Source organism: Branchiostoma belcheri, unplaced genomic scaffold (assembly GCF_001625305.1).
Source record: "Branchiostoma belcheri isolate BF01 breed outbred unplaced genomic scaffold, Haploidv18h27 scaffold101, whole genome shotgun sequence".
NCBI lineage: Eukaryota > Metazoa > Chordata > Leptocardii > Amphioxiformes > Branchiostomatidae > Branchiostoma > Branchiostoma belcheri.
The window spans coordinates 1,165,412-1,174,174 of NW_017802392.1; the positions used below are offsets into that span (position 1 = coordinate 1,165,412).

General features: G+C 40.0%; 1 long non-coding RNA gene across 1 annotated transcript; it reads right to left on the minus strand.

The window, feature by feature from the left end:
- Window positions 1–1,045: 1,045 nt before the first annotated feature.
- LOC109474232 lies at window positions 1,046–3,856 on the minus strand. The gene is made up of 3 exons (XR_002140466.1): window positions 3,413–3,856; window positions 1,753–1,825; window positions 1,046–1,230 (listed from the first exon to the last, which is right to left on the minus strand). It is a non-coding gene; the product is annotated as an uncharacterized LOC109474232 (long non-coding RNA).
- Window positions 3,857–8,763: the final 4,907 nt, after the last annotated feature.

Sequence of the window (8,763 nt, forward strand, 5' to 3'; positions counted from 1 at the left end):
AAACCAATATGTCACCGCGTTTGGTTGTTGTTTTTTTCTAGTAGTTTTCCTTCTCTTTATGAAAAGTATGTGTTTGGACATATACCCAACGGATGAATTATAAAGTTCTTTTCAATGTTTTAAAGGAGATGTCGTGACTGTCTGAATATAAACCAATATGTCACCGCGTTTGGTTGTTGCTTTTTCTAGTAGATTTCCTTCTCTTTATGAAAAAGTATGTGTTTGGACATAAACCCAACGGATGAATTATAAAGTTCTTTTCAATGCAACTATGTGAGGATAAAGGAAAGACGCAGAGACAAGGCTTTCCGCACACTGGGCACGGGATACTTTTAAGACGGACTGGCTATATATATGACTATATGATACTTGATACGTTAACCCTTTCAGTCTTAACTGAGTTATCTTTTGCTTCTTGAACTGGCATCCCTTGTTGTAGAAATCCTGTGTCTTTATACTTAGTATTCTCATACCTCCATGGTATTCTGTATTACCGCATAACAGTGGTACATCACTTCAGCAAAGAATAATACATTTGTTCAAAGAAACAAACATATTTGTAACCGGAGCAATAACAGGGACTACAATAACAGAGAACTGTCTAAGTAATTACAAGGGAACTGTTCGGAGTTTCATCAGGTCTTGCACTATCATGTTCTTACAAGTTAGTTAGAGAGTGCAATCGTACCACTGCTCCCATATACACCGGTTGTTCAGCATCTTCATGGTTTTTAAAATGTGTACATTCTCCTCGATTCGATTTGAACCGTCATTGGCGAGGTTTTCTAAATACATATAAAATAGGTCATTACAATATATACACTAAGATACCGTAAAACACAGGCAGTGTATCATCGTAGTACAGACGTATGTAAGTCACCCCAGTAATCTCTAACTGGTGTAAGGTTTACTGTGGCTAGCAATGCATTACATAGCCTGCACGTGATGGCTCTGCTACTGATCTGGTTCCCTCCCATGTTGCCTTCTTTCTGTCGACGATGCTACTACTTAATACACATATGATATCAACATGCTCCTTCTATCATCATCAACAATATCGAAACAAAATTTTACACAAAGGAGACTGGAGTCAGTTGTCATGATCAGCTCTGTGACCGGGAGGCTTGAGTCAGCTGTGACCACGGCTTCTGGCATATGTGATTGTCCCGGCTATAGCACGGCAACTGCCGGCTAGAGCTTGCGCACTAGCTAAGGCACATGGTATTGCAACTGTATGGAGAGAAGAAAGGCTGTCATTGGTCCGATAAGGTGTGAGGCTTGTTGCTAGTGTCAGGACAAAACAATAGACAGGACTTCACACATTGAAGGTATCTATACATGAAATACACTCCTACCATTATTGTATATGATACCTGACAAATCTCCCGTTTAAATGGCTACCCTCTATCCACAGCAAGTAAGTCAACAGTAATATGCCTCTCACCGCGCCTCATAAAGATCTCGGCCAAAACATATCGTGGTGCGAACGTCACCGTGAGCAAATGGTAGCGGTTTGAAATGTATTTCTTCAAAACAAGGTGTACATTTCCTAAACAAGTCATCGAAACGTAGAAAACAGTTGAAGACAAGACTGATATAGAATGTGCGTCAAAAGTACACTTGACATGGCAGCTGTGAACTGCATAAGTAGCAGTCCTTCTGCGCCTTATAAATTAACTTAGCCAAAACTGGCCGACGTTACCAAACATCCACACCCTGTAAAATTATGGATAAAAGTACGTATGAACTCACCTTTTTATGTCTGTATCCCTGGTTGAGAGAAGGCAAAGGGGCTACGTATCTCCACGCCCGCCGGCCTGGGCAACTGTAGGGAAACAGCGGTGATTAGCCTCGTGTCAACTGTCATTATAGAAAAGAAAAATATAAATAAGAAAAGATAAGAAAAAATATCTCAACTTAGCGAACATACGTCACAGGTCCTCCATTACAAAACTAAGAATCAGTTGTCACAAATTACGAATTGAATCAGGAAGACATTACCGCACTCCTCTAGAACAAAGAACCTGTCAATTCTGTAGTTTAGGCCAAATAGAAGATGAAATACATTTCACCATAGATTGCCCCTTGTACAGTAGAGATAGAGTCATATTTTCTAGCCATGTATTAAGTACACTTCAGATATTTGACTAGTAAAGAGAAATTTGTATTCCTTTTAACTTTCGATAAACCTACTCTAAGTGATCTCACAGCCGCATATATCCATACAATCACTACTAAGCGAGATGAAGCCGAAAAGAATAGAAATTAGACATTTATTTACGCTCTTATATGTTCATTTGTATGTAATGTATATGTTTATGTTCATGTTCTGTACCCATGCGACCTGTACTTAGTTCTGTAGAACACAAATGTACAATAAAGGTCTTCATTATCATCGCGGGAATGTCTGCTAACAACTCGCCCCCTGGCCGTACTGGCTCGACTTTCCACAAACGAATCGAGACGGGATATGAAGTTCCAAAACCAAAGGCAAAGTCAACTTTTGGGGCCATAGTAAAGGACAGACTAACAAAAAGGCCAGGCAGGAGGATTAGGAAAAAAATAGCCGAACAGGAAAGAGCAAATTTAGCGGAGAGAAAAAATACTAGGGCACAAAAGAACGGGGCTAGACGAGGCAATAAAAACACAAGAAAGCATGGGAAAGGGAAAACCAGCTTTCAGAAACAATACAGCCACAGAAGGGCAGGAAATGACCAGTGAGGGGCGACCGTTACACCACAGGGGTAACTAGGACAAGATGGCACAGGAATGCAAGATGCGACACAAACAAAGGACCACCCGTGAAGTGACGCTTAGATAGGGATTCTCAGAAACTGAAACTCGGCTTTTCTAACCGGAGAAAAACGTTCTATCCGAAAAAGTTGGGGTACGGGAAAAGCAATAACGCCAAAAGCGCCACAAAATCAGCCGGACAAAGTGAACTATAAACTAAGCAAAGTTTGGAAAACAGGCCGAGAAAGCTAGCCGAAAATGCGGAACACGTGGGGACGCTTATCAGATGGTCAAAGCTACGAACTATACGAAGTGTGTGGCAACTTTTAACGAAAATTCTAGCAATTACAGCAGCGTTCACAGGACAACAACTTGACGTACAATCCGGTATGGGAACCAGTGTAGAATTTAGGAGGAATCAGTGTAGTATTTCGGGGATCTCGTTTTAGTTCTTGGTCTAACTTTACTTACGTCACGGATTTGCTAGTTAACCAAGTAAAACACAGAGCCGGGTCGATTTCGATTGTACGGGTTGCTGTATTGTGATCTGCTGTATATATACAAAGTCAATGGTCTAGTCTTAGAGTTACAGTGGTCTAGTTTCGGATCTAAGTTACAGGAGTGGAACCCACAAGGGATATGAACTACAGAGAGCTAATACAGAGTGTGTGTTACTAACCTGGGGTCCTGTGGTCGACTGAATCCTGACGCTGACTGCTCTCACCAGTCATTGGCTAAATGAGCATGTAAATGAGCGTCCTGCTTGTGGAAAGGACGCGTGAAGAGAGCAAATGGTTTTAACGAGCTCTGATTGGTCAATTCCAGAAAAGTTTGAGCGTGGCCCGTGCGATACAAACAAGGAGACCCCGTGTGGTACAAACCGGGAATTCCCCGTGCACGTAGTGCACTGGTCAACGTAAACCTAGCGGGCGAGGATCGGCTTTCGTGTCCGGCCAAGTCCGGCATAAATTTCCCTTTCTTAATGCAAATCTGTCGTTTTTGTTTTCTTTGTGTCTTTCTAAAGGGTTGTGATAACCTACTCTACTCGGGTGGTATTTTCGTGCGCGCTCGCTAGTACGTAACGTATATACACGGCGGCGATCTGGCACTGCGTTATTTCTACCGTAGCGAGTCTAAACAAGACGCAAGATTCCTATTTTGGAGTATAAAATGTTGTCACAGTGGTAATACACTATTTGAAACGGACCTATACGAAGTACCTTTCTTTGGCGACGCTAGGGAAAACAGCATCTCTCGATAAACAGAGATAAATACTTAGATCCTGAGGGGGTGCCTTAATTCCGACCTACCCCTAATTCCGTACTAGTTTGAAAAATCCTGGTTGCGGCGTTATGCATGGGAGCACGTGCCTAAAAATAACCACAAGAATGGACAAAGTTTTTGTGATGATGTCCGTAATCTCACAAAGTTTGTTTTAGCTCGTACACTTCGACAACAGACGAGTGAAAAATCTGTTTAAATTCGACGCTTGTTCGTTACCGTTACCTCAGAAGGGAGTTAGTCACGAATAGGAACTTAGCCACGGAGGGAGTTTGGGCATTGGCCCGTCAATAATTAACTCGTTCCCCGGACAGTCTGCCTCGCCCAGCATGATCTCCTTCCCAGGATCGTCTGTGTGACGAACCCAGGCGCCAGAAGCCATCATGCGGCTGTATAATGTATTGCACAAAAGACTCACACACGCATATTCAATAGGGTTCTTTAATAGGACGCTGTGTGGGAGCATGTGGCGGTCTAAAGCCCCGCGGACACTTTTGTAATACTGGATGTTTCCCAGATCGGACAAGTGTAGGCCGTCAGGCGCAAAGTAGTTTGCAATTTGGGTTGCGTTTCCACAGACGTCTGTGGTCCCATACTGTGACCTTGGGGTAGTTCTGCACAAGTCCCTTCAGCGCCTCCGTGAATTTGTGAAGGCGCTGAGGAAAGTCAGACATGTTAGGTGGAATATGGAGACACCAGATATCTGGGGAACCTTGGACGAGCGCCCGGTCTGCTTTCTGGTGTAGACCCACTGGGTGTACACGTAGCGTGTCTATTATATATGGCAATACCTATTATAAAGCTCATCCTTATTTGGTAATACTTGCGTCAGATACCACTGTTTTCTAATAACTATACCTTACTCACGTACTTCCTAAATAATCAAACATAAATCCATACGAATGTGAGTTACAGCTCAGGGTACACATTTCATCAGTCGTTGATGCATGCATCATATTAGCATCCTCAAAAACAAACAATACAACTTCCTACATACAATACGGTGTTAAAAGCACACACATTTTGACATACTAGTAGTACTAAAACAACAATCCGTTATAAGAAAAATTCCTTTTAAACAAGGCATATCAAAAGGGTTACAAATTTATACTATAATATAACTAGAGGTCCCCGATCTCATACCTTCGCCAAATGATGTTAATCTTTATGACTGACAAATTATAGATTATTCCCCCTGATTTAACAAATAGGGTGCTCATTTCCATTCTCATTTTCATGGATATCAATTTATCATATTCGCAATGTACAGTCTTATATTAACAAACAATGCCATTCTAGCATTTCCTAATAAATTATGCAAATGAGGTCCTAATTTGAATACATTATGTTTTCATAAGATAAAGATAAGTGTTCACCTTCACTTATCTTTCAAATACCACAAGTATGAAATTCCAGGCACTTATCATAACATAATTATAAAATTAATTATGCAAATTAGGTCTTCATTTACATAATCAATATCTGCCTGTGTTTCTCTCGTTCTCAATTAAAAATTTCACGAGCTTCAATAGTCCTATCATGGAATGCAGCTGATTTATAGAATTTCCCCATAAATTATGCAAATCACATAATTATAGCAAGCATCACGTAAGCTACCTACATACCAACAATAACGACTATCTATCAACCGGCTCTTGAGTTATCCTCTTTTGAATACTTTCAAGCATATAGCCCTGCAGTTCCAGAGCAAGCCGCTAGGGGGTCTAAACTCACGTCACTTCTTCCCCAGCACAAGAGCTACCTACCATCTAAATTTCGTCACCCTAACATGTTTAGATCATGAGATATGAAAACCGGAAGTTTAGCTGCAGTACCATAACAAGCCGCTAGGGGGCCCCAAATCTAATCATTATGAGGTCTCATCAAGACCTACCCACCTACCAAATATCAAGACAATCCATCAAGGCCTTCTCAAGTTATCTTGTTTACAGACACACAGACACACACACACATACATGAACGCCTCTGAAAACATAACCTTCTTGGCGAAGGTAATAATTTTATTATTAAAATACGTCGCCGGTGTGTTTTTTTTTAACACCACCCTTGTTGAATATGGCCACGCTAATGAACTATGGGTATTCTTAGCTCTTTTTCTAACTGTGATTCGAGTTTTAGTAAAAAAATAAAAAAAACTAAGACAGAAAGTTCTATTTACTCCCTAATGACTATTCTTACTCCGTGTGGATTTTATGTAGCCTGTGTTTACACTAGTCAGTCTGCAACTGTTTCCCTAAGGGGGCGGCAAACCTCTGGGCAGGTGGCCACCAGGAGCGCGATTTTTTAGTCTGGCTAGATTATTAGACCAGGGATTTAGCCAATTTTACTATACGTTGTTACCAGTTGTTAAGTGATCACACACTGTTTACATACACTATTACTGTTCTCAATCTGCAAAATCTAAAACTTTACGGAGAATTGTTGCCTATGGACACTTGTTTATTTTTAAATTTTATCCGTTACCCCTGGGCCGGCCCGGTGTTGAGCCAAATCCTTGAGCTGCCACATACGTGAGAGGTCAGGTGTTTAGGGCTAGGGCTAGGGCTAGGGCTAGGGCTAGGGCTAGGGCTAGGGCTAGGGCTAGGGCTAGGGCTAGGGCTTGGGCTTGGGCTAGGGTCAGGGTTAGGGTTGGGGTTACGATTGGGGTTTAGGTTAGGTTTAGTCTCCCACATCACGACTTAACCCCTCCCACCCCTTGTCTTGGGTATATTGGAAACCCCCAAGTAGTGTCGGAGTCGTATATTTGGCAGGATCATGTATTTGGCTTGACACCGGGACTCCCGCGCGGCCAGGTTTGAACGCGTCTGTAATATAACCTGATACCTCCTTAGCAATGCGACTTTTAGCCTAGCAACCAACCGCCATGAATGTTGATCAAAATTAATTCCATACTTACGTTTCCCGATCCTGCTTTCTTGTCCGTTGATTTTGATGTACGTTTTCTTAAAGTTGTCATGGTGGTAACTGGGATCTTCAATTGCAAACGATTGTGCCCACACGGTGAAACCTTTCACTGTAGTAAAAGAAACGGAAACAGCTATGACTTTAATTTAGACTTTAGGAAATATATAAAATGCGTGGAGATGTTTTTATTTGTTGGGATTTTTTAGATTTATGCCTTATAAATAGCAAAATTCTTTGATCACAACCTTTTTTTAGGAAAGTTACATAGAGTGTTGTATTAACAGTTTAAATAAATATGATGAGGATGACTGGTTTATTATTCACATAAACAAATACATAGACATACAGGTTTAAAAGTCGGTGGCAGCCTAAATGGCTGAATTGTAGAGTGGAATAAAGTGAATTGATACTCACGTTTGAAGTTAAGTTTTTTCCAGAGTTTAACTTAAGGAAAATATTTTCATAATCCTTACCAGCGCATGTTGGTGACAGATCGCTCCACGTTCCATCAGACAAACAGGTGAGTGAAGATTTGCCGACCAGCCTGTATCCTTCGTCACATGTGAAGTGGACCACGTCACCGTAGGAGTTAAAGCCAGTCATGAATCCATTGGGTGGTTGTGACAGAGTTGGGCACTGGACAGCTGTATTTAAAACATTTATATATTTTATTTCATTTATTTATTTGAACAAATAAAAACATCAATCAACAAATGCAAAAAAAAATGTGCAGTAGGAGGAAAGAAGCCAGTAAGGCTTGTAAAATGTCCTCTGACTTAAATCTTACCAAATATTAATAATGAGGCTACCAAACGATAACTAATAATACATGAATCATAACAAAACAAACATCAAATATTAATCATGAAGCCAACAAAATAATAGCTTATGACAAATAAACATAGAAAACCTATATAATCAAACACATTCCAGATTTTTTCAAGCAATCAATGACATGAAAGTAAAAATATGTACGTATAACACATACAACTAAACACTTTACACAACAGTCTAATTTAGTGCTCAAAATTAATTGTCTGAGTAGAAAAAAAAGAACTTCACGACGTCCCAGTGGTTTTACTACAGCCTTTTTTGATATTTTACATAAAAATATTACGTAATTACCTCCTTACGTACTTACTCATTCTCTTCTTACCTTGTTAAAAGCAACGGCTTTATTTGTTAGGTTATATACCTTATTATATAATTCAAATAATTTTGAAAAGGCACACAATAACATGTAAATCGTTTTTGGAAATATACTACCTTTACATGTTGGTGATTTTCCATCCCAAGTTCCATCAGACAAACAGGTCAGTGAAGATGTACCAACAAGTTTGTATCCTGGCTCACACGTGAAGTTGACCACGTCTCCGTAGGAGTTGGAACCACTCACAAAGCCGTTGATGGGATTTAATAGTGGAGAACACTGGGCAGCTGAATTAAATACATCCCAAAGCAAAGCAAAATGACACGAGTAGCAAGACACCAAAGAAGGTGTTTTTCTAATAATCGTATAAAATAGAAATAAATAAAAATAAAAGAACGCAGACAAATTGACTGTGAACTCAAATAAGGTCCAACTTATATTCTTAAAGCCAATTTTTCAATAAGAATGAAAGTTTTTTTTACAAACATTTAAAAAGGGTAGTTTCATTAAAGAAATAGTTAGAAGTAAAGTAAACCCCCCCTTTCCAGAAGCAAAATAAGCAAAACAGAACACATGTAGATGAAAAAAAAAGTTTTTTTTCTTGTAATGTAGTTTTCTGTAGCAAACATAATTCTACAGTTGATGTCGTTTGAACAGACTAAATTTTCGTGAAG